Source organism: Phyllostomus hastatus, unplaced genomic scaffold (genome assembly GCF_019186645.2).
Source record: "Phyllostomus hastatus isolate PE091 unplaced genomic scaffold, TTU_PhHast_1.1 phas_contig_86, whole genome shotgun sequence".
In the NCBI taxonomy this organism is placed as follows: domain Eukaryota; kingdom Metazoa; phylum Chordata; class Mammalia; order Chiroptera; family Phyllostomidae; genus Phyllostomus; species Phyllostomus hastatus.
This window is the reverse complement of record NW_025333977.1, coordinates 28,797,012-28,822,897: the sequence shown is the minus strand read 5'-3', so window position 1 is coordinate 28,822,897 and position 25,886 is coordinate 28,797,012. Positions and strand designations below refer to the sequence as shown.

At 38.4% G+C, this 25,886-nt stretch overlaps 1 protein-coding gene across 1 annotated transcript in view; it reads left to right on the top strand.

The window, feature by feature from the left end:
* The first annotated feature begins 4,437 nt into the window (after nucleotides 1-4,437).
* GNB4 (G protein subunit beta 4) overlaps nucleotides 4,438-25,886 on the top strand; it is a 47,465-nt gene continuing 26,016 nt past the window's right edge. The window contains exon 1 of the mRNA XM_045851527.1: nucleotides 4,438-4,711. The gene's annotated coding sequence lies outside the window, so the exon portion shown is untranslated. The remainder of the gene's footprint in view (nucleotides 4,712-25,886) is intronic.

The window sequence follows — 25,886 nt, the reverse complement described above, 5'->3', positions numbered from 1 at the left end:
AAATCAGAGCCATACATCAAAAAAATGAAGTCACATTTACAGTATGATAATTATGAACACTGAAATTCCAAAATGAAAACAAAGTAAAAAAAAACAACAAATTAGGAAGGAAAGCAAGATATTTTCCATTTGAAATATCTGACAGAGGACATCAGCAAAAAGAAACAAAGTCAATGCTAAATAGGATGAAGAAATGGAAAAAGAGAACCTTAAGTTAGTATATAGATTCACTGATTAATTCAGGGTTAGTGAATATGCTTGTGACAGATTGTACTTCCGACGCGGCTGCAACAACATGTCAGCCTTCATGCTCTCCTGGAAGCTTGCTACCCCTCCATCAAGAGATTGGTGCCCCTATCTTTGAATTTGTGACTGCCAAGACCAACAGTGTATGGTAGAAGCTATGATGTGAGCTTCCTGAGGCTAAATCATAAAAATGCAATGCACTTCCTTCTTGTTCCCTTAAAACACTTGCTCTTGGGACCCAGACACTATAGTATGAGGGCTTTCAAGCAACCCATGGAAAGGTCTGTGTGAAGAGTCATGGAGGTCTCTGTCCACAGCCCTGGCTGATCTTTCAACCAAAAGCCAGTGCCACTTGCCAGCCATCTGAGTGAGCCCTTTTGAAAACTGAGTCAAACTAGCTGACATTGCCTGGGGCAGAGAAGAGTGTGTCTGCCAAGCCCTGCTGAACTTGGCTGTTATGAGCAAAGGAAATGAATGCTGTTATTCTAATCTACTATATTTGGGGGTGGTGTGTTACATAGCAATAGATAGCTAACATAATGCATTTATTCACTTATCAACACCAAAATCAGAGTGCCTTCCTGGTTTGTAGTGTTCAAAAGAATTCTTGGGACAGGATGAGTCTTAAAGGAAAAGAGTACATGACTGATTAAGAAGTTAGACACTGGGCATAGCATTAAGTGAGGCATTAGTGATATTTGCAAATCCTGTTAGAATCCAGAACTCGCATTTTAGATATTGAATAAGACAAAATTCAGATGGGTTGTGACCTTCCCGAGGTCAGACAGATATTTAGTACCAAAGCTAAAGGTCTAAATCTGAACTTTTGATTGCAGTTTTGTATTCTTTTTACTTTGCCTGTCCCTTCCCAATAACAGATTCCAGAGACCTGAATCACAGGACCCACAACGGCCAATATATGCCTGGGTGTTTCTACTTCCTCCTCCCATGCCCATGACATACATCATTAGTTAAATACAGCACTCTTCTACGGTCACTGATGTGCATATAGATAATTAGACCCAAATTGCAATTAGAGACCCTGAATAGAAACATGCAAGAAAGATGCTATCACTGATTTGTTGTTATCAGGAGTGTCAGAAGAACACAGCAAAGGTGGGCTCAAAATATAAGCTATAAAATGATGTAATATCAAAATGCATTATGCACAAGCAAGAGGGAAGGCTTTAGACATGACTGCTCAGGATAAAGTTGTCTGAAAAAAAAACTCACAAATTTCTTACAGAATCTGCTTAGGAATCGCTTCTCGCATCCTCATGGAACTCTGTTCTAAATCCTATCAGACAATTTCTGTTTAGTATTTTTAAACTTATTTTGTTGTAGTTGAAAGAAAACCTTTACTTTAGTTCTAATGTGTGTAAATAATTTGACCTCACCTTGGAATTGGAACATATACAACAGGGCAGTACAGAGAAGTAGTACACTTTGGTAGTTCTGTTCTTCATAATGCACTTGGCATTGTGTCGGAGCAATAGGCTCAGGAAAAAAATAGAGTATTTCTAGGGTATGATTTAAAAGCAGATGTTACAAACCTGTGGCATTGTGGATTTTAGGGTAACTCACTGAGAACAGGATTCAGATTTATCTAATATAAGACCAAGAGGAGAGCTTCTGTGAACTACATCATAGGAGAACAAAACACTACAGTAGCAATTGCAACTGTAATGATCACTATCCTCTTTCTAGGAGTCTGAGTAGGGCACAGATAGAGTTAGGCATTGGAGGTTATTTGGGTAAGATAAATAACCAAGTGCATCCATTCATTCATTTGTTTGTTCATTCACTAAGTACCTAGTATGTGCAAGTATTCTGTTAAACAGTATGGGGAGTACAAAGATGAAACAGGCAGAGATTTTGTCTTCAAAGGTTCTCTAGCAGGAATGCCACCATCCTTTCTTAATAGAGTGAAATTTGAGAACATGAGTCTAATTAATGACTTAGAAATCTAAATATCGTCCAGTGGCACCAAACACAAGAGCCTTGGGTTTAATCATTAGAAGCAGGATGTGTCACTACAATCATCTACACAAATCAGCAGCCTTCAAAAAAGTATTAATAGCATGTCCTTCCTTCTCTCTCTCTCCCTTTTTTCTACATTCATTACATTATCATTTGAAAAAAAATTACTAATTGCTGCATCACTTAGATGCATTACTGTGCTATTAGGAAATTATTCCTGGTAATGAAACTCTTTTCATCAGCTCTGCTTTCAGATTTGAAATACAGGCTCATTCTTTAACAAGTGTTCTTTTCAGAAAAATATGCAGCAGACGTGGCAAAACAGAAATGTAGTAATACTCTATGAAATTGACTAGTTTGGATAACATTTAAACTTTCCTTTTCTGTAGTTGGACTTTTTTTTATCATAGACATTTTTCTGTCCACATAAAATTTTCAAGAAGATTAAGGTAATCATTTTGTGTACTTTATTCTCAAATCTTCAGAGATCAGTAAACTTCTTGTTAGATCTTCTCAAGTTTTTGTGCTTAGAAGCCCTTGATTTACATTTCCCCTAATCTTTTCTAGAATAGAATATCTCAGTACTTTCCACTGGATTTTCCTAAATACCAGCAACTTAGTTTTCAGCTAACAGTCTAACCTGACCACTTCTCAAAACACTACAATATCTGTTAAGGATCAGTGCAAAAGAACAAGACAGAAAGAATCTAACATGAACTTTGGAGTCAATCCAGTTTGGGTCCCACATTAAGCTCTGCCACCCACTGTGTAACTTTAGATAAATTACTTAACCTTGATGAGCCTCAGTTTCCTTATCTGTAAAACGGGGATACAACACACATTGAAAAGTCATTGTGAGAATTACGTCAAGTATGGTACAAGAAAGCTGGGAGCCTGGTGCTTAATAGACACTCATTAAATAACAATTTCCCTTCTGCTTCTTCCTAAAAAGGGCAACAATAACGCTCAGGATTTTAATCATTAAAACACTTAAACAGTTACAAATCCAAACCATTCAGATACCAATCAACCTTTCTGGCACTTTGATATGTAGAAGATTTGGGACTTCCCCCCTTTCTTCTTAATGGAAAAAAGCACACCTTAGGGAAAAAGAAAATTTGTGAGAAATTTCAACACTCTAGCCCCACGGCTCTTTCCAAAATGGTCACATTTTTTTCCCACAGTTGCCATCAGAGTGTGTTTATCATGGCATCATGTCTTTTAAGGTGCTGAGAGATTTATTCCAGGTGATAATGGGAAGCTGCTGAAGAAGGAATGGAGGGCTGCGGAGGGGTTCAAGTTCACTTACGATATCGTTCAAATCTTTCTCCAGCACAGAAACTCCACAAAGAACTCCTCTGCAGTTTTCCTTACCCAGGGCTATTTCTTTAAATTGTTTGACGTCAGAGAAGGAATGCTATAGCAACAGTCTGTCAAAACTGAAATTAACTCAAAAGAAAGATGGGGGTGGAGAAAGGAAAACTGTTCCCTCGGCGGGTACTGACTTCAGAGCAAGTAAATTGGGTAGATGCATTCACTTTATGACATCTTAAACATCAAACACCAAGAAAAATGTGGAGAAAATCAAGCCGGTTGAGAAGCCTAGGATGTTTAAGCCAGAGAAGAGCGACGTGACAGGGTTATCTGGAAGGCCTGTTTTCATCCCTGACAGTAGTGAAGAATAACTTCCAAGTATTGATCATTTATTTAGAGGAAGGCTCTGTGTAAACGTTATCTCATTAAATATTTTAGCACCTGTATAAGGCAGATACCATGTCCCCTATTTTTCAACAAGGAAATCGAGGTCCTGACCACGGTCCAGTCGCACAAATAGCGATGGTAGACCGCGGACTGCAATGCAATTTTGTGTGACTCTGGACTTCAGTTTACTTTCTTACATTTACAATTTCATAATGTTAAATCTAAATGAGACCTTGGGGTCTTCTGAGCCAGCCCCCCTGTCCTGTCCACGGGCCAACTGAGGCTTATGCAGTACCAGGAAGGAAACCCGCCACACCACTTGGGCCCTACTCAAAAGTGTGCGCTGGCGTCCAGGCGCCACGCCGACAAGAAAACGAAACTGCCAGGGAATTAATGTTTTTCTTCTTCTGGCAGGAAACGAGACAAAAAATAGGAAGCAGAAGCTGTGCTCTGCGTCCCCTCCCTTCGCCCCCCACCCAGGCCCCGGGCGCGCTCCAGGGGTTGCTCGCGCCAGCAGCGCGCTCGCGCCGATTCCGCGCGCCTCGTGCCTTGCGCCTCGCGCTTCGAGCCACGTCCCCGCCCCGGCCCCCGCGCTCACGCGGCGGAGTTGGCAGCCGAGTGGCGCTGGCCTGGGTGTGGCCAGTGGATCTCCGCGGCGCTGGTCTCAGCGGTGCTCTGCGCTCTGCACGCCAGCTCCGCACGCGTGGGGCTGCTGAGTGCCCAGCGGACTCGGGCAGCGCCGGACTCGGGCAGCGCCAGGTCGACGGGTTGGAGCTCACTCTAGGTAGGCAGCAATTGAGCGAGCTGTGGCTCCTCTGTGCGCCCCGCAAGGGGATCGCCGGCTTCCCGCAGGGGGCGTGAGGCGTCGCAGGGCCGTCCACCGGAACCCGGCCGGCCCGGGGAGCGGCTCGGGGCCAGCTGGCTTCCTCCTGAATCAGAGACCCGGGGCTCTGAGCGGTAGACCCTGCCGGGGAGGGACAGGACGGGCGTGCCTTAGTCGCGCTCTGTTCCAGCGAGGGGGCCGTCCGTATTCCTAGCTTCGTGACCCCCAGGTTTCTCTCGACGCCCGGGACCCTACCTTCCTAGGGCAGAGCGAGAGATCGTTCTGAAAATAGCGGTTATCCGGGATTGCCCAGAAGGGTTATTGGGTGGAGAGCGCTGTGAAAGCTCAGAAAAGTTCTCCGAGCACTAAAAATGAGCCCAGTGGTTTCGTGTTAAATTTACTTTGGAAACGATATGATTCCCCAGCATTTTGGGAGTGGTTGGGTGAAATTAGTGGATTTCAAACACTTGTAAGATCAGTACATAATAAAATGTTTTCCTTTAATCCTCACATCCTTTTTCTGCTGCAAAATACAAATGATTGGCTTATACTTTGATATTTTTTGCTATTTGGTAAAGGAAGATTGACTTTCTAAAAGCCTAAAAGCAGACGTTCATTTGTTTATAAAAGCAATGCGTTGTTATTTTGCATCTCTCTTCCCCTTTCTCTACTCCTTTTCTCTTTTAGTAAAGGATGTGGCTGCATCTGTCTGCCTCTCCGCCACTGGCAAAACAGCCAGCTTGTGGATTAGCACCCTACTGGGAAGTTTTCTTAAGACATTTAATTGTTGATTAGATCTCTATGTTGTCAGCCCATTTTAGTGTTGTAAACTGAGATGGTGACCTTTAAGTACATCTTGTAGAATAGAGATAGAGCACACACTGCTTATTTAAGATGAAAGCGAAGTGACTTCTAGTCAGGAGGAAAACAAAGGTCTGTATACACACGGTTGCAAGCCTTGAGTCTCTGCCCAGGCACATTTTAAGACTTCAGTGTGGGGCTTTGGGGTTATTACTGATGTTAGGCTCTGTCACATAAGAATGTCCAAAGCTGTGGAGAATTTTTATGAGTTTATTTGAGCCAGATCGACTACATGTGGGGAAGCAAGATGTCAAATGCTTCTGGAGAATTACAGTTTTGCAGTTTCTTTTATACATTTGGAATTAAGGAGGGAACTAAGGAACACTCTGAACGAACCTGCGGAAGAAGGCAAGGCAGGGACATCACTATGATTGGATTACAGCAGAGGCTTTCAGCCTTTTCATCTCATGGCACACGTAAAATAATGATCAAAATTGTGCAGCACACCAAAAAATATGTATTTGTGCTGATCTTACAAAAAATAGGTATAATTTTGATTCATTCACACTGGACAGCTATTGTTGCGTTGGCTATTGTCATTAAAAAATTTAACAATCTAAGGGAAAAGAGGTCAGTGCCCTTGATCGAATAGTCAGGTATTGTACGTTTTTAAAATTCTTGGGGCACACCAGTTGAAGATCGCAGGATTGCAGGATAGTTAACAAGGTTGTGTACACTCTTGAGGGGGTCTGAAAAAGGCATTTCAAAGGTGTGTTAACCTAGGTGCACAAAAACAATGGCCAGGGCTTGCTCAAGATGAAGATGACCTTTTATTTGGGCAATTACAGCCCTGAGGTATAACTACCCGTCATGACCTGCCCAGCCAGGAATTTCTGATCAGATCATTCTGCGAGGTTACCTTCAGTTAGATTTATTATAGAACTCCTTTTTCTTTTTGTCCACAGGTCTGAAAGTTTATTGTGTGTTTCAGTATTTGGTTAAAGATCATTTTTAAGATTTCTTTGCTGTATTTTGGTTTGTAGATGAATTTGGAACTGAAATAGAAACTTTTAAAATATTGTTTTCTGAACATGGTTAACTCTTGTGTGTGCATATTTGTAAAATTATAAAATTGGTTCATATGGCTGTAATATATTTAGATTTATGTTTTTGTGAGCCATAGGTGTTATTTAAGAGGTTATTCTGAGTCATTTCTCTTTGTTAACCTGAAGAATTGCTTCTTTTATTAATTTTTCAGCTTTACAGAAGTATAATTGACACATAACATTGTTTACATTTAAAATGTATAATGTGATAATTTGATACACATATATTGCAGAATGATTACCACAATAAGGTTAACACATTGATTACCTCACATAATTACCTTGGGGGCGTGCTGAGGGCACTTAAGATATACTCTCTTAGTAACTCTCAATTGTGCAATAGCATATTGTTAACCATAGTCACCATGCTGTACCTAAGGTTCCCAGAACTTACTCATCTCCCAACTGGAATTTTGTACCATTTAATTGACATCTCCCTAGAACTGTTTCTTTTAAGTCATTGGCACTTTAGTATGTCAGTACATATTTTTACACTTTATAAATAGTCTCTGGGACATTTTGAAAATTGAGAATTGCAAGTAAAAGTTAGACATTTTTCTGCCCTTACCAAATACTGCCTGGGATGGCGTGATTTCTCTGATTTCTTTCAGACATGTTTTGAAGTTCACTGTGTGATTATTTTCTTTAGCTTGCTAACTAGTTTAATCTGCATTCATTATAAGAACATCTGTCTATTGAACATCTGGGTCGGGGCAGTGCTATACATTATTCTATTTATATCTCACATTGACTTGGCAAAGGAGGCATTATACAGTTCTCTAGGTAAGGAAGCCACCTCTGAGATGTGCTGGTGGTCATGTAGTTAAGTAACTCAGTTGGGGTTCAAGGCTAGGCCTCTCCATCCCTGGAGTCCATGTTCTCTGTGCCACACTGACTTACAGCCAGGGCATGAGGAATGGTCCTCAATTATTAGCATAAATTATTAGCATATTTGTAACTTTTCCAAGACATGTTAGAGATGTGGGTTTATTTTTCCAGCATGATCATTACTATTCATCTGTGTTATTACACAGATCCTCACACCAGCCATTCCCTTCTTGCCTGTTTATTTATTCCTGATTAAATGTGTAGCTTAGAGTTCAAAACCTCCCTCTTGCTATGGCAAAATTTCTTTTTATTGACATTAGTAGTAGCTAGTGGTAGTTTAATTACCCTTCTAAAATAATAGCCCGGTTTCAGTATGGGTTCTTAGAGCCATAGATATAACTAATTGGGATGATTACAAACAGGATGATAATCTATCTTGGAATTTGGTAACCCTTTGATATCCCTCAAATTAAACCAGAAGATGTTTTGACAGATATTTCTCCCTGTAATTATCCCATCCCTCCTACAGCTTCAATTTCAGTTTCTATGGAATCATTTACATTATTATGCAAACATTCTGTTATGGCTCCCATCTATTTTTTAAATTCTCACCCAAGGATATTTTTCATTTGATTTGAGAGAGAGAAAAAGGGAAGGGGGAGAAACGATGTGAGAGAGAAACATCAATCAGTTGCCTCCTGTATGTCCCAGACCAGGGATTGAGCCTGCAGCCTAGGTATATCCCCTGACCAGGAATCAAACCCGAAATCTTTTGGTTAATGAGATGATGCTCCAAGCAACTGGGCCACCTGGCTAGGGCTATCTCTCATCTTAGATAAAATTCTTTCTTGATCCAGTATTCTGTCCCATTTCTCTGCTCCACATGTGGAAAGCATAATTTTTTTTGATAGAATGAAAATAAATATAGGACTGATCACCAGAAACTATTGAGTTGGCCAAAAGATCCATTATGTTTTTTCCATAGAATAAAAGACAAATTTTTCATTTTCACCAATAACTTTATTGATTTGGATATTTTGAGTATGTCAGCTGTCTTCCGCTATTGGCTTCCAATGGGTAGAGGCCAGAGGTGCTGCTAACCATCTTCCGATGCATAAGACAGTCTCACAGCAAAGAATTATTTGGCCACAATGTCAGTAATACCAAGAAACTTCGCAAACCACTTTTGACACATTTGATCAGTCACAGCACTTTCTCCATACGCTGCACAAATCTCGTTTTGCATCTCAGTTGCGTTTTTACCTTTCTTAAAATAATAAAGCTTAATACACCAAAATGTTGACTTATTGTCTACCATCTTCAATATTACAATGGATACATAAAAATCCAATTGTTTTTGATAAATTTTCAAAAAAAATGTGCACTATGACAGCTGTCACAATACAACCTAACAAAATTGTTCTGAATGAAGTTAAAGACAATTAAGCACTACTAGAGCCATCGTATGGAAAAAAACTAAATGAACTTTTTGGCCAACCCAATAGTTACCTACAGGGGATGGGTAGGAACTAAAAAAAGGGATAATGGAGGGAATGGCTCTGATTATACCTTTCTGTATAGTTTTGAGTTTTGGAAACATGTCAGTGTTTCATATGTTCAAAAATGAAATTAACACGAGTGGGGAAACCCCCCAAAACTGAATATAAACAGCAACAAATGAACCAAATGTATTTTAATGTATAATATCAATTCTCAGAAGAAAAAAATGAATCCAAGTATGTTTCTAACATAGGACTTTGACTATATATACACCTTTAATCTAAAGATAAAAATGACTTCCAAAAAAATCTTGAACCCTGTATAATAATCTATTACTTATAGTGGTAAAGATAAGACATAGCAATTCCGAAACTATTTTGTCTATATTGTAGGATTGGGCAAATGAGTAAATTTATTAATATTTGGGAATCTTGGGTATTAACTGAGGGAGAAAGGATATAAAAATAAGAAGTGGAAGAAGGCAATGAAGAACTCCTTGGTGTTGGATTGGGATTAGATTTATTAATATGAACTTGTGATTAAAATGTATATACATTCATAAGTACGTACACATAGATTTTCTAGTTCTGTATAATGAAAGGGGCTAGAAATAACGACATCCTAGCAGCATTTATCACAACTAGTGCTCAGATCGAAATGGCTGGTTCCAGCCAGAGCTAGGGCAGGGAGAGGATAAGATGAGCCTAAAACACAAAGAAGTGTTGAAAAAAATTGACAGAGGCATGTGAAAAGCACATAGGACTAGCTCGAATGGCCATACTGGGAAAATTTGAGCATCAAAATGAATTAAAGGTAATAATTGATTATAACCCATTGAATAAAATAAGAAATCAACAGCCATGATAAGTAAATAAAGTGAGGAAAAGGGGAAAGCTCTGCTAAATAGATCACCAGTTAAAAAATGTAGGAGGAACAATAGAAGTCAACAGTTTGTGACTATCATCGTGGTAAAACTAGGCAAATGCTATTAATGGAGAAAGTTGGATAGGGAAAATGGTAGTAATACTATTTCCAATCATCTCTGTAGAATTGATCTCTGTAATGACTATAGGGAAAAAGAACTTCACAGTGGAGAAATCTAGCAGACACCACCTCAACCAACCGATCAAAGTTAATGTCAGCAGTGGTGGGATAAACATGCTTCTTTTGATGTGCTTGATCTAGAGACATCATTACTTTTCTGTAGTATTTCTAAAATTCATAACCAAAATCAAACCACAAGGAAACAATAGAGGAACCTTAATCGAGGATTGTTCTACAAAGTAACTGGTTTGTACTCTTCCAATATGTTACTGTGCAGAAAGATAGAGAAAGGCAAAGGAAGTGTTCCAGATTATAGGAAGTTTGAGAGTCCTGACCGTGAAATGCAACATGTAATCCTGGATTGGATCTTGGATTGGAAAATCCAGTTGCTCAAGAATATTATTGGGACATAAAATTTGAATATGTACTACATAATAAATATTCTGCATAATGAATAAATGGTGTTGTATCAATGTTAAGTAAGTGTCCTGAATATGAATGCCCTTTTTTAAAGATATTCAGTAAGTTATTTAGGAATAAAGTATCAAAGGATCTTCAATATACTCTCAAATGGATACATGATAATATTATGTATAGAGAGAGTGAGAGAGATAGAGCGAATATGGCAAATGTTAACAATTTGTCATTCTAGGTGAGGGTATGAGTGTTCACTGTACCACTTTAGCACTTTAAAACTTTAAGTTTGACATTTTAAAAAAATGAAAAGTTAAAAATAAACCTTTAAAGATGTCCCCCCCAAATTTTCACATAGGCTGCCTCTACTCCTCATCTCCTATCTTCTTCTGAACACCACCCCTGCCCTGCCCCATCCTGCCCCCCCTAACCCCCCACCCCCACCCCTGCCCCTGGCCAGCAGGAACTTTATCCTTAGTGTGCCATGAGACCATTCTTCTCAAGTCACCAGGAATGTCAGTCTTGCCAAATTAGATCTCTTGGCCATGTTTGACTCGGGTGACAGATAGAACTCTCTCCTTATTGAAGCATTTTTTTTCCCTTGGCTTCTGGGACCAGTAACTCTTGTTTTCATCCTGCTTCTCTGGCTGTGGTTTCTTACTCTTTCCATCTCAGCAAATGTCTCCACCACCCACCCAGTCGTTCATGCTAAAAATCCTGAGTTATCCTTAATCCCCCTGTTCTACTCATCCTATATCTGCTCTTCCATGGCAGGTATTATGGACTCTAACTTAAAAATTATTCCAAATATGACTCTTTCTTATCACCTCCATTGCCCCTCCTCTGTGTCAAACCACCAGCTTTCCTGGCCTGAATTATTGTAGTAGCTAACCAGTTTTTCAACTTCCAATCTCTATCTCCCAGCAGCCAGCATGAACTTCAAAAGATGTAAAGCAAATCAGATTATACCTCTTAGTCATCTGAACCCAATACTGTTAGATAAAATGTGAAGTTTTTGCTATGGTCAGGAGGCCTACGTGATCACATGGCTGGGTCGCTGCTCACCTCCCTAATGGCTTCTGCTTTGCTCACTTCCCTCCAGCCTCACTGTCCTGTCTGCTGTTGATTAAGCAGCACGCCAGGCTGGTCTCTGATTCGTGGCCTTGGCAGGTGCTGTTGCTTCTTCTGGGACTGCTCTTCCCTGCCCACCCCCCCTGCCCCCACCCCATTATCCGCACACCTCACTCAGTCATTTCATTCAGGTCTTTACTTAGGTTAAGTTATTTTAAAGTAGCCTTCCTTGTCACCCTCTAATTTCTTGCAGTATTTTTTTTCCTGGACAGTACCTATCTGTACTTGAAATTGTCATTTATTTATGTGCTTTGTTATCTTTCTCCTAGACAGATATAGAATAAAGCTCCATGACAACGGGAACTTTTGTTTGTTCTGTTTGCTGCTGAACCCTTAGAGCCTGGAATGTGCCTGGCATGTGTTTGGAACTCAGCTGTTTGTTTATTTATTTATTTATTTACTCTTTATTGTATTTTTTCCCATTACCATTTAGTCCCAACAGTGTGGTGATTGCAGGGGTGGTGGGAACTCAGATATTTAACTAAATGGATAGCTACCTGAATTGATGCTTGCCAACTCTTGTGCTGTGTTTTCTCTAACCCTATTTCAAACGAAGAGGACTGTCTCAGGGAATCTTAGAACGTTAGTGCCCTTTAAAGTTTTCTGGTGACACTGCCAAAGCTGCTCTGGAAGCCAACAAGATACCAGCTTTGTTCCCCCCAGTTTCATCTTTCTTTTGTCTGCCCTCTGGTGGAGGTAATACTGACAAGCAGCAGATGAATAGTCGGTAGGAAGAAACAAAGATGGAACAGCCTTGGTCACAAACTGGATAATTAACTTTTAAATTACAAAGATTAAAAAATGTTAATTTTAGTTTAGCGTATAGATTAATCATAATAAAATCAGAAAGAAAGGAAAAAGGCAATAGTTAGATGAAAAAATACAACTATTTAAACTGTAAAATGTTTTGATTATTTTAAATAATTTCTGTTCAAAAATACTTGTTTCTATTAATATATTTAAAAAACAAAAATCATGATAATATTTATTGAGACCATGTTCCAATGGCCACTGTGATGAGTACTTCACCCCCACGCACTAACTTCAATTCTCATGACAAATCAATCAGTTAGGTAATATTCTTATCTCCACTGGATTAAATGAAGAGACTGAGCCACAGACAGAGCAGGACAGGAAGCTGGCCAATGTCATGTAATAAACAGTGAAGCCAGAGTCTAAAACTCCATCTGTCTAGTTTCAAAACCCAGAGATACTTATCATTTCACATTAGAATGTGACAGGTGACCCAGTGTCAAGCCCTTCACCTCTCCCCAAGTCTCTTTTTCATGCTTGAGCCCTTCAGAGACATCTTGCCACCCGAACAACCTGCTCCTGTTTGCACTCTTCTGGTGATGGGGTGCTCACTCTCTGATGAGGCAACTTGTCCAATTTATGGACAACTCTAATGACTTGTAAAAGTCCTTCCTTCTCCAGGCAAATGGATTGATTTAAGATTCAAAATCGGTCCTGAGTAGACTTGTTCTTGATGCTATGAAAATATTTTAAATATTTCCCTTGTTTAGTTCAAAGGCATCTTTTTCTCAACTGTCATAAGAATGTCAGTTGGCCTCTGTTGACTCTTCTACATGTCAGTCAGCATACCCCTCTGGAGAAGGCGCATTCAAACCCCAACCTTTGGGTACTTGAGGCAGCATTCTGAACTATTTTGCCTCACTACGTTTTGCTAATGTCCTGTGTGTGGTACAGGCACCAAAGAATTTCCTTTGGTGCAAAAGTCATGTCAAAAAAAAGTACTTGATAAGTTTCTCAATATCATTTTCCAGTGTGCATTATGGAGTGCCCTTTCTTCTCAGATTGCTGACAACTACATCTTATTTAATGTTCTGAAGTAGAAATCACATAAAATGATTTCAACACTTGTGGACTTGCTAAAATAATATTAAATTTTCCCTTAAGGTCCATATTTTATATTTAAAGCAGTATATAGCTTAAAAATTGCCCCACCCCAGTTTTGGTTTTAGCAGGTTTAGTTCCTGTGCCCTATAGTTATTACCAAGGACACTCAGTATATACTTTGCTGGATAAGGGCAGATTCCCACTGGATGCTTGTATGTCGTACTTACAGTTGGAATCCCCAAAGGGAACATTTGTTTGGAGGGTAGCATTAGTGTTGGCATCTTTGCAAGTTTGCAAGTACTTAGAGCTCTAACATTCTATTTTTAATAGGCACATAATATTTCATTTTACAGATATACCATACTGCTCTCCTGTTGATTTAGTTTTGTAATTTTGTAGTACATAAACATTTGGTGATCACTATCCTTAACTATCACTCTTATGTATTCAAAAATATCTAGTTTTTAGGAGCCTTACTGGTTTTTCTTCATCGTCTAACCTGTAACAAGTCTTAGGTATAAGACTTAGTTATAATCTGCACCATAAACTGAGGACCCTACCTTGGGAGGGACAAAGATGAGAACAATGGTCCCTGTGCTCAAAGAGCTAATAATCTCTTGGCTTTTACCCAGGAATTTTGGATATTTTTGTTATGGTAACATTTAGCAATGGCTTGACTCCATTTTTTTCCCTTCAACTTAAAAAAATATATTTTAGTGATCTTCTTACAGTTGTCCCAATTTTCCTCCTTGGCCCGCCTCTTCCTGGTGCCCCCATTCCCTCCAGAAATCCCCTCCCTTAGTTCATGTCTTTGGGCCATGCATATAAGTTCTTTGGCTTCTCCATTTCCTATACTGTCCTTAACAACCCCCTTTCTATTCTGTACCTACTAATTTGTACTTCTTAATCCCTGCACCTTATCTCTCATTCTTCTCCTTCCCCTCTCAGCTGATAATCCTCCAAATGATCTCCATATCTATGATTCTGTTCCTGTTCTGCTTGTTTGCTTAGTTTGGTTTTTAGATTCAGTTGTTGATAGTTGTAAATTTGTTGCCATTTTAATGTTCATAGGTTTGATCTTGTTCTTATACAGTTCCCTTTAACATTTCATGTAATAATGACTTGGTGGTGATGAACTCCTTTAGTTTTATCTTGTCTAGGAAGTGCTTTATCTGCCCTTCAATTCTTAATGATAGCTTTGCTGGATAGATACTAGGTTGTAGGTCCTTGCTTTTCATCACTTTGAATAATTCTTGCTAGTCTGTTCTTGCCTGCAAAGTATCCTTTGAGAAATCAGCTGACAGTCTTATGGGAACTCTTTTAGAGGTAATTCTCTGCTTTTCTCTTGCTGCTTTTAAGAAACTCTTTATTTTTAAATTTGGCATTTTAATTATGATGTGTATTGGTGTGGTCTTCTTTGAGTTCAACTTGTTTGGGACTCTTTGTGCTTCCTGGACTTGCATGTCTATTTCCTTCACCAAATTAGGGAAGTTTTCCTTCATTATTTTTTCAATTATGTTTTCAACTTCTTGCTCTTCCTCTTCTCCTTCTAGCACTCCTATGATTTGGATGTTGGTACATTTGGAGAAGTCCTAGAGGCTCCTTATTCTATCTTGTTGTTTTAAAATTCTTTTTTCTTCTTGCTGTCCTGATTTAATGCTTTTTTTCCCCTTAGGTTTCAAATTGTTGATTTGATTCTCAGCTTCATCCCCTCCACTGTTGGTTCCCCATAGATTTTTCTTTATTCCACTTAATGCAAACTTCATTTCTGCCTGGGTCTTTTTTATGCTGTTGTGGTACCCAATGATTTCTTTGAGCATCCTGATAACCAGTGTTTTGAACTGTTCATCTGTTAGGTTGCTTATCTTCATTTTGCTTAGTTCTTTTGCTGGAGTTTTGTTCTGTTCTTTCATTTGGGCCATATTACTTTGTCCCCTCAATTTGGCAGCCTCCCTGTTTGTTTCTGTGTATTAGGTAGAGTTGCTTTGACTCAAAATGATTTAGGAGTGTGGCCTATAGTAGAAAAGGCACCTATAAATTGTGTGGTGTGGAGCCTTAGGTCATTCATTGCCTGGGTGGGGCAACCAATTTCACTGCTTTGTGACTCTGTGAGGGGGAGGGCTCAGAGAGGGGACAGTGTCACTGTCTGGCCTCTGGAGATTGCCCCTGAAGAAGCTGTCTCCCCAGCATTTGCACTTCACTTTCTCCCTATATGTCACTTGTGCCCTTCTAGCTGTTGCCCTGGTGCTGAATCCCAGAGCAGGTGGGTCTGCATGAGTCATAAGTTCATTGCAGCCCTTTAAGAAGAATCTCTTGAGAATCCCAAAGTTTCTTCCGCTGCCCCAACCCCCAATGGTTTTTATAACCAGAAGTATGGGGACTTATCTTCCTGGCTCTGGAACCCTGGGCTGGATGATCTTGTCTGGGGCTAGCATTGCTCACTCCCAGGGTGTCCCTCCTGATTATTATCCACTACATGTGAATGTGGGGCTGCCCATGCCCCTGCCACTCTGTGCCACTCCACCTCTCTGTGACTCTCTGTGTCTCTGCCCTCCTCCCCATCTGGATGAATGTGGCTTCTCTAAATCCTTGGTTTGTCAGACTTCCATACAGCTGGATTTTCTGACAATTCTGAGTGATGCTTGTTTTGTAGTCTAGTTATAATTTTTGCTGTAGTTGTATATGGAGGTAAAGTGTGTTTACCTATGCCTCTATCTTGACTGGAAGTTTCCCCTTCAATTTTTATGAGTTCCTCAGTTAATTAACTTTACCCAGGAATTGTTCCAAGTACAAAAATTGAGCTCTAACTATTTGGTAATGTAAAATTAAAACCCAGTAATGCATCTTAGGCTGACTAAGGCTTTGTTGTCTAATTAGCATATGGCATAGACTATACATTGTATTTAAGATAGTTAATAAGGCTTATACAGACCAACTTTTATAAGGAAATAATTAAAAATTTTTTTTTTACTTTCTAGACTTCTGTAAATGGAATTATGTATTTAAATGGAAATTGAAATTCATCAGCAGTATTCTCCATTATGTTCATTATGTATTAAATGGGCCTCTAGAGAAGCTGTTGTGGGTAGGGGGGGCATGTGATAAACTCTTAGAAAAATGTCTCCTTGTCATGTGGTATAAAAAGCAAAAACAGCTGGTACTTAAAAAATTTTAAACTTGGATATTAGTTTTCATGGTTATATATTAACTTTGATCAATGAAAATTTATCAATAAGGAATTTCATTATGTTTATTAATTATTTATGTGCCACTATGGAATCTTTGCAGGGAGATAAACAAATTTTAAAAGACACATACAAAGACTCCTCCATGCCTTCAGATGTAAAAATGAGGAGAAATGTTGGTCTGTAAATTTCACCCAAGGTTATGTGCTAACTGATCTTCAGTGAGGGGACATCTTTGTGGAGTTGTTAGAGGTGATAATGAGAGTATGAGGGGATAAGGAGTAGTGTGTGCTCTCTTAAGGCTGCTGAAGAGTGATACTGGTATATGTGGTGCTGAGTGTTGCAGGATGAAAACACCAGTAGGAAACTCAGAGCAGTAGAATAAAGCTAAATGTGACTAAATGTAACAAAAAGTGAATACACTATTCAAGCTCCCTTTGACGGATGGATTCTGAGAACATTAGTGGTGAGGGTAAGGAATTGGGCATGGAGTGGAATCCCCAATAGCTAACCTGAGTTATTCAGGTTATTCACTAGCTGTTGGTCTAAACCCAAGAGAGCAGTTGCATGGTATTTTGTTAAATAAGTGTAATCTTGAAGTAGCATCATCTCAGAACAATATCATAGACTTTCTTTTTAATTAGTAAAACTTCCAGTTTTATCTTGTTTCTAGGTGTTATGGCTTTGTGTTAGAGAGCATGAAATCTGCACTGGGAGAAAGACACCGAGTGCTAATTATGAGGTCTGTCTGGAAAAACTCAAACCATTGTTAATATAACAATAATGGTTTGTATGACATCAATATAACCTGGCAGCCAAGGAGAATGGACTGGAATGCACATGTGTGAACAATGATGACTTCACTGTACTTGTCAGTAGGGGTGATAGATGCTGTAGAGTAAGCATGTGTACTGTGTCGCCACCACATTCAAAATGACTGAGGAAGTAGAGCAATGAATTTGCATCAGATTTTGCATTAAGCTTGAACATTCCTCCACGGAAACTATTGGGATGATTCAGAAGGTCACAGCTATGGGCAACTGGTGATTGGCACCTTCATCATGACAATACATCTGCTCATGCATCATGTCTCGTGCAGTTTTTTGGTGAAACATCAAATCATCCAGGTGATTCAGCCCCTCTACAGCCCAGATTTGGTGCCCTGCGACTTCTGACTTTTCCTAAAACTAAAATCACCTTTGAAAGGGAAGAGATTTCAGGCCATTGATGAGATTCAGGAAAATATGATGGGGCAGCTGATGGCGTTTGGGAGAACTGTGTGAGTCCCAAGGTGCCTACTTTGAAGGGGACTGAGGCATCACTGTCCTATGTACAGTGTTTCTTGTATCTTGTATCTTCTTCAATAAATGTCTCTATTTTTCATATTACATGGCTGGATACCTCATCGACAAAGCTGATATGATTGGTAACTTCTTATTATTGGGAGCTTTAAATATTTTACTTTTTTTAAAGTGATGAATACATGGAATTGCAGCTATTTTGCCATGAATATGTTAATTGCGCAAGTCCCATTTTGTCCAGTGAAGCCCAGTCAGCAAATAAGCTAGACCATGGTGTCTATTAGGCACTCAAACACTTACTAAATGCAATTCTCATATCCCCAGTTTTTGTATTTTCATTCTTTAGCAGTGAAATTCATTAAAAATTTTTAGATGTAACTAAGAGTGATAGGTAACCAAGTCTGATAAGTTTAAGGATTTTTTTCCCCCCTGGTTAAACAAAAACAACAAATTATGTGATTTTAAAATGATACAAGACTGCCCTGGTTGGGTAACTTAGTTGGTTAGAGCATCATCCTGATACTCCAAACTTGGAGGTCTCATCCCCAGTCAGGGCACATACAAGAATCAACCAGTGAATGCATAAATAAGTGGAACAGCTTGATGTTTCTCTCTCTCTCTCCCTCCCTCCCTCTCTTTCTCTTCTTCTCTTTCTAAAATGAATAAATACAAAATTTAAAGTGATACAAGACTATGTGGACTTAGTGATATGGAATGAACCTCATATGGTCCTATTAAAAAAACTCCAAGGGGCGCTAATACTTGAGTAGAGTCATATAAGAAAAGATAGGCTGACAAGGTTATGATTTATAACTTACAAAATCATTTATTTTCCTAATATTTGGCCCACAAAGTCTTAGAAATCCTAAAACTAGAGGTGTATCTACTTAGAGAATGTTGTTTTAAGACTAAGTAAAAGCTCTGCTGTTTTACATAGCTGACAGTGAATTTATTAAACTTGGTTCTTTAAGAGGTAGTGCAGCTAAAAATATAAGCATACTACAATGATTTCAGCAGATACATACACAGTGGTTTCAAAGTGTATTGAATAACATTCAAAGGAAATCTTTAGTATATTGTTCTCATGAAACATTTGGTTTTGGTGACATAATGCTTTAAATATGCTCTATTGTAGCACTTACATCCTGATATAATTATTACTACTTATCTGCTTTTCTTACTGGAATGGGCCCATTCCTATGCCTGTTGTGGGTAGGCGTGAAATATATGTTTATTGAGTGGAAGAATGGTTCACATGGTGATTTGGATTGACAGTACATCAGGATAGTGCTCATTTCTTTATTTTATTGTATATTTTAATTGATTATTGTTATTCTATTACAGTTGTCCCAATCCCCCCCTGCTTTGCCCTCCTTCACCCAGCCCACCCCCCACCTCCACAGTCAGTCCCCACACTGTTGTCCACATCCATGAGTTATTCATACATGTTCTTTGACTAGTCCCTTCCTTTCTTTCCATCATTTTCCCCCTCTGTCCTTTTCTCAGGTCGCTGTCAGTCTGTTCCATGTTTCCATCGCTCTGGTTCTATTTCTCTCATTGGTTTATTTTATTCATTAGGTTCCTCTTATAAGTAAGATCATATGATATTTGTCTTTCACCAACTGGCTCATTTCACTTAGCATAATATTCTCCAGTTCCATCCATGCTGTTGCAAAGGTAAGAATTCCTTTTCTTTCTGCTATATAGTATTCCATTGTGTAAATATACCATCATTTTTTGATCCACTCATCTACTGATGGGCACTTTGGCTGTTTCCAGCACTTAGCTATTGTAAAAACCACTGCTACGAACATAGGGGTACATAAGTTCTTTTGAATTGGTGATTTGGGATTTAGGGTATATTCTGAGCAGTGGAATCACTGGGTCAAAAGGCAGTTCCATTTTTAGTTATTTGAAGACATTCTGTACTGTTTTCCACAGTGGCTGGACCAGTCTGCATTTGGTGTTCTAAGGTTCTCTTTATTCCACATCCTTGCCATCACTTGCTTTTTTTTTGTTTTGTTAATGATGGCTGTTCTTTTTTTTTTTTTTTTTTAAATGATGGCCATTCTGGCCAGTGTGCAATGATATCTCATTGTGGTTTTAATTTGCCTCTCTCTGATGACTAGTGATGCTGAGTATCTTTTCACACATATAGGCCCTCTGTATGTCCTCCTTGGAGAAGTGTCTATTCAGGTCCTTTGCCCATTTTTTATTTATTGTTTGTCTTCCTGGTGTTGAATTGGATGAGTTTGTTATATATTTTAGACATCAAACGCTTGTCTGAAGTATCATTAGCAAATATATTCTCCCATACAGTTGGTTCCCTTTTCATTTTGATGTTTTCTTTAGTTGTGCAGAAGCTTTTTAGTTTGGTGTATTCCCATTTGTTTATTTTTTCCTTTATTTCCCTTACCCTAGGAGATACATCAGCAAAAATATTGCTGTGTGGAATATCTGAAATTATACTGCCTATGTTTTCCTCTAGGGCTTTTACGGCGTCATGACTTATATTTAAGTCTTTTCTCTGTTATGAATTTATTCTGGTGAATAGTGTACATTGGTGGTCTAGTTTCATTTCTTTGCATGTACCAATCCAGTTCTCCCAGCAACATTTATTGAAGAGGCTATTTTTATTCTATTGTATGCTCATGCCTTCTTTGTCAAATATTAATTGACCATAGAGACATGGGTTTATATCTGAGCTCTCTTCCATTGATCTATGTGTCTGTTCTTATGCCAGGGCCAGGTTGTTTTGATTACAATGGGCTTGTAATATAGTTTGCTATCAGGTAATTTGTTCTACTTTGTTCTTCTTTCTCAAGATTACTGCAGCCTTAGGGTCTTTTTTGAGTCCATATAAATTTTTAAAATGCTTGTTTTAGATCTGTGAAATATGCCATTGGTATTTTAATAGGAATTGTTTTGAATCTGTAGATTACTTTGGGTAGTGTGGACATTTTAATGATGTTCATTCTTCCAATCAATGAACACAGTAAATACTTCTATTTACTTGTGTCTTCCTTAATTTCTTTCTTCAGTGTTTATAGCTTTCTGAGTATAGGTCTTTTACCACTTTGGTTAAATGTATTCCCGGGTACTTTGTTTTCCCTGTTGCTATAGTAATGGGATTTGTTTCCTAGTTTCTCTTTCTAATAGTTCATTCTTGGTGTCCAAAATACCCTAAATTTCTGAATATTGTCTTTATATCCCACTACTTTGCCATATTCACTTATTAGTCCAAATAGTTTTTTGTTGGAGACTATAGGGTTTTCTATGTACACTATCATGTCATCTGTGAACAATGGCAGTTTTACTTCCTTCTTTCCAATTTGGATGCCTTTTATTTCTTTTTCTTGCCTGATAACTGTGGCTAGAACTTCCAGTACTATGCTGAATAAGAGTGGTGAAGGTAGACACCCTTGTCTTATTCCTGATCTTAAAGGGAAAGCTTTTAGTTTTTGCTGGTTGAGTATGATATTGGCTGTAAGTTTCTCATATATGGCCTTTATTATGTTGAGGAATGCTCCCTCCATTCTCACTCTGCCAAGTGTTTTTATCATAAATGGGTGCTGGACTTTATCATATGCTTTTTCAGTATCTACTGCTATGATTATGTGATTTTTGTCTTTCCTTTTGTTTATGTGGCATATTATGTTTATTGATTTGTAAATATTGTGCCATCCTTGCATCCCTGGGATGAAGCCCACTTGATCATGGTGTATGATCTTTTTTAATGTATTGGTGGATCCAGATTACCAACATTTTGTTGAGGATTTTATCTTGTATGTTCATCAGAGATACTGGCCTGTAGTTTTCTTTCTTTGTTGTATCTTTATCTAGTTTTGGAATTGCTTATTCTTTTAAGGTACTTTAGGACTATAGACAAAAATAATAGGAACGATTCAGGAAGAAAAATCTTTTTGAAAGATTTCCCAAAATGTTGACTGGACAATACTAGACCTACTCATTTAAAGCTTCCAGTGTATCTCTCTATCTATATAGGGGTAAGCAAAAGTAGGTTTATATGATACAAATAAATAATAAACTCTGTGTTTCACATACTCACAGCTATAAACCTACTTTTGCCCACCCTGTATATGTAGGAGTTTTAAAATGATTCACTGAAAGCATAGAACATATCCATTCTATATTTAAAACATGCACTCTGCATTAGATTTTCATGTAGAACCTGATATTAATGTACTTCTAGTCTTTGTTAGCTTTGCTTCAAAGACTTCTTCCTCTTTTTTCCCTTTTCTTGATTTAAAAGATAATTTTTTAATTTTAATTTTAAAAATTAAACTTGCTTAAGCACTTAGCTTTTATAAATGGCAGGTAGTCTAAAGCATTGCAGATGCCACACACATTTCATTTATAACACACAAGTGTGACTGTGTATAGTAATGAAACAACAGAATCCATTTGCTTTCAATTCCATGAATTCCTGTTAATTTTTTATTTTTATTCATGACATTTCATTGGACTGTGAATGTACTCTCTCAGTTTAGATTTCCACAACAAGTACATGTCTTGGTCAATGGGAAAACCCCTTATTAGTATCCAAAGTATTCACCCCAGAAGGGTTTGCGATATTTAGATAAAGACCGTGTTTTCTTATTGATGGATTTATTACTATATGTAGGCTTATCATATTCTGTCTTATTAAAAAATTAACCATAAGTTATTTTAAAAAGAAAAAATATATAAAAATGACTTTTGGCAGTTCAGAATCCAAGTTGTAGTTTTAGTTAATTCCAAAGATACATAAAACATTATTTTCTTAGTGGGTTTTTCTCATATACTTTACTACTTTAATGAATTTTAATGCATTTAAGTCTTAAAGTAAAATAAATTGTTTTTTCAAGTTATCTTTTCAAGCAGCATGGATATTTCAAGACAGAATATATCTTGGTTCCTAAGCTGTCCTTTCCTTGGGTAGTAAATGTCCTTACTACCCAAAAAATATGAGGACCATAGACTTTAGAGTCCTCATATTTCTTAAAGAGTAAAGCAGAACCAAAGACAAATAGATTATTTTGAAGGTGATAATGGCTGCCAAAAAAAATCAAGGTTTTTCCAGATGTATTGTTTCCCTTGAAGAAAAGGGTGATAACACCTGAAATATACCAAAGAGTTGTTTGTGATCTCTGTGTAAAAACATTTTAAGTTGTGAGTGTTGAGATACAGGAAATTTATATATGGGACCTTCTATGTTTTTTTTTTCTCTATTGCTTCTTTTTGCATTCTGAAGCCATACTTCAGAAACATTTTCCCCCCACAATTCAGAAATGGTAAATAATTTAGCAAAATATAAAACCAGTAAGTATGAGAATGATTTTTTCTATAACTATGATTTCCATCTAATACTTTATTTTTTTAAGTACTTAGATGTTTTGTTTGACCAGGAGGATAATGTAAATGACATTTAGCATTTAAAGGAACTTTTTAATATATCAACACATTCTTGAACTTTCCTCTAATCACATGGCTTCAGATTTGTGTCCTTGTGTAAACCACAGTTTAGACCTTCGGTTCTCGAGCTCCAAGAGGCATCAGCAGAATTACCTGAAGTGTTGGCTAAACCCAGATTGCTGGGCTCCAACCCCAGAGTTTCTTATTCTTTAGACCTGGGAAAGGGCCTGAAAATTTGAATTTCTAACCAAAAAATTTCCTAAGTGATGCTGATGATTCTTGTGGCTAACCTCTGAGAACCACTGATTAGCTATTTGGTTACATTAGTGGTTATCACTGTTTCTTCCCTTACAGTCCTGAAGGGTGTAACATTAGTAATAGTGCCTCACTGCAGACATTGGAGTGGGAATGGGCAAAGTATTGTTGGGTTGGGTCAGGTGTCTTCAGGAGGTGGGTGGAGTTTGAGGAAGCCCTTCAAAGGACTGGATATTTTTTCTCCTATCCTCTCCCCTCTTGGAGTCTTTCTCCCTCTCCCAGCCCCATGAGAGATCTTGGTCTATAAGAAGGAGTCTATATTGGCTAGGGATGATGGTTCATACTTCTCCCAGAAAACAAAAGAACTGGGATGCTGAGGCTGTGAGGAAAATTCTTTCTGGTAATCATTTATTTTCCTTTTGTATTTAAAGTATGATTGTATTATATTTACTGATCCATCATAGATATAGATATCAGCTTGAGGAGTGTTTATGGTTATAGCTTCTTCATAGATTCCCATTCTGGGCTAAATGAGCTCTAATATAGTATTCCAACGACATTTTAAAGAGTGGACTGATTGCATGGGATGGTTCTGGGCCCTCCTTTATTTTATTTATTTATTTTTGTAAGATTATTTATTTGAGAGAGGGGAAGAGAGAGAGAAAGAGAGGGAGAGAAACATTGGTTGGTTGTCTCTTGCACACCCTCTCCCCCATCCAGAGACCTGGCCCTTAACCCAGGCACGTGCTCTAACTGGGAATTCAACTGGCAACCATTCGGTTTGCAGGCTGTTGCCCAATCCACTGAGCCACACTAGCCAGGTCTCTAAGGACATTTTGTAAATGTGTATTATTTAATCCATAAAACAATCTCCTGGGGTAGATTGGTCTCTGCTGTACAGATGACAGAATCCAGACTTAGAGAGGTTAAATAATTTCTGGAATCACACAGTGATTATAGTCACATTCCACCTCTGTTAGGTTGTGTGAACTTGGGTGAGGTCCATAACCTTCCTAACATAGTTTCCTCATCTGTTGAATGAGGAAGGTATTAGCCCCTACTTTCTGAGGTTGTTTGAGATTGTTAAATGAGTTACTATGAGAAATTTTGAATCGTGCATGGCACATAATAATAAGTGTTCAATAAATGTCATCTCTTGCTTGGCAACTGCTACTTGGTATCTTTTAAGTTCTGGGTCATTATGCTTTTATACCAGTAATCCTCCTTTTATGTATTACAGGTTAACAACCTCTTCTCCACAGTTTGGATATCCAAAATGCATTGAAAACTGCATTTTTTAAAATAAATCATTTACTGGCAAAACCTGATGTAATTTGAACTTGTTTGGTGCCACAACCTGAGCTGAGCTAGCATGGAACTTGCTAGTCTGTTTTTTCCCATTGGGTTGTGAACGTGCTTACATTTTGCTGTAGTTCTCCTTCTTGATTTTGTGAGGTGCTTCCCCAGGGTCCATTTGGGGTGTTATGGGATATTTGGTGAACACATTTTTTTTTAAATCTGAAAACTTCATCCCTGGCCAGGTAGCTCAGTTGGTTAGAGCATTGTCTCAACATGCCGAGGTTGTGGGTTTGATCCCCAGTCAGTGCCCATACAAGTGTCATCCAATGAATGCATAAATAAGTGGAACAACAAATATCTATGTTTCTTTCTTCCTCAAATCAATAATTGAAAATTAATTAAAAAATAAAATCTAAAAACTTCCAAATTCTGAAATGCATCTGGCCCTAGGGCTTAGGGTAATGGATATGGACCTGTGTCTGTTTTTTTTCTTAGACTGCAAAGCCCTGGCGAGCTGGGACTACATCTTATTCACATGTTGCCCCAATTCTTGGGCACATAGTAGGCATTCAGCCAATGTTTGGTGAAAGAATGAACTATGCCAGAAAACAACAGTGAGGTGCAGTGAAACAAACCTGACGCTGAGAGCAGCACCTTATTTGTTTCCTGACACAAGACTAACAGACCGCCTTCACTTTACAAGAGGCAGAATTGGTTCACTTTTGGAGCACTTAAAGATGTTCAACGTAGGCCCTGGCTGGTGTAACTCAGTGGATTGAGCGTGGGCTGTGAACCAAAGGGTCACTGGTTCGATTCCCAATCAGAGCACGTGCCTGGGTTGCAGGCCAGATCTCCAGGAGGAGGCCCACGAGAGGCAACCACACATTAATGTTTCTCTCCCTCTCTTTCTCCCTCCCCTCCCCTCTCTCTAAAAAGAAATAAAATCTTAAAAAAAAAGATGTTCAATGTAATGAGAAATTTGGTAGCAAAATAAAAAACC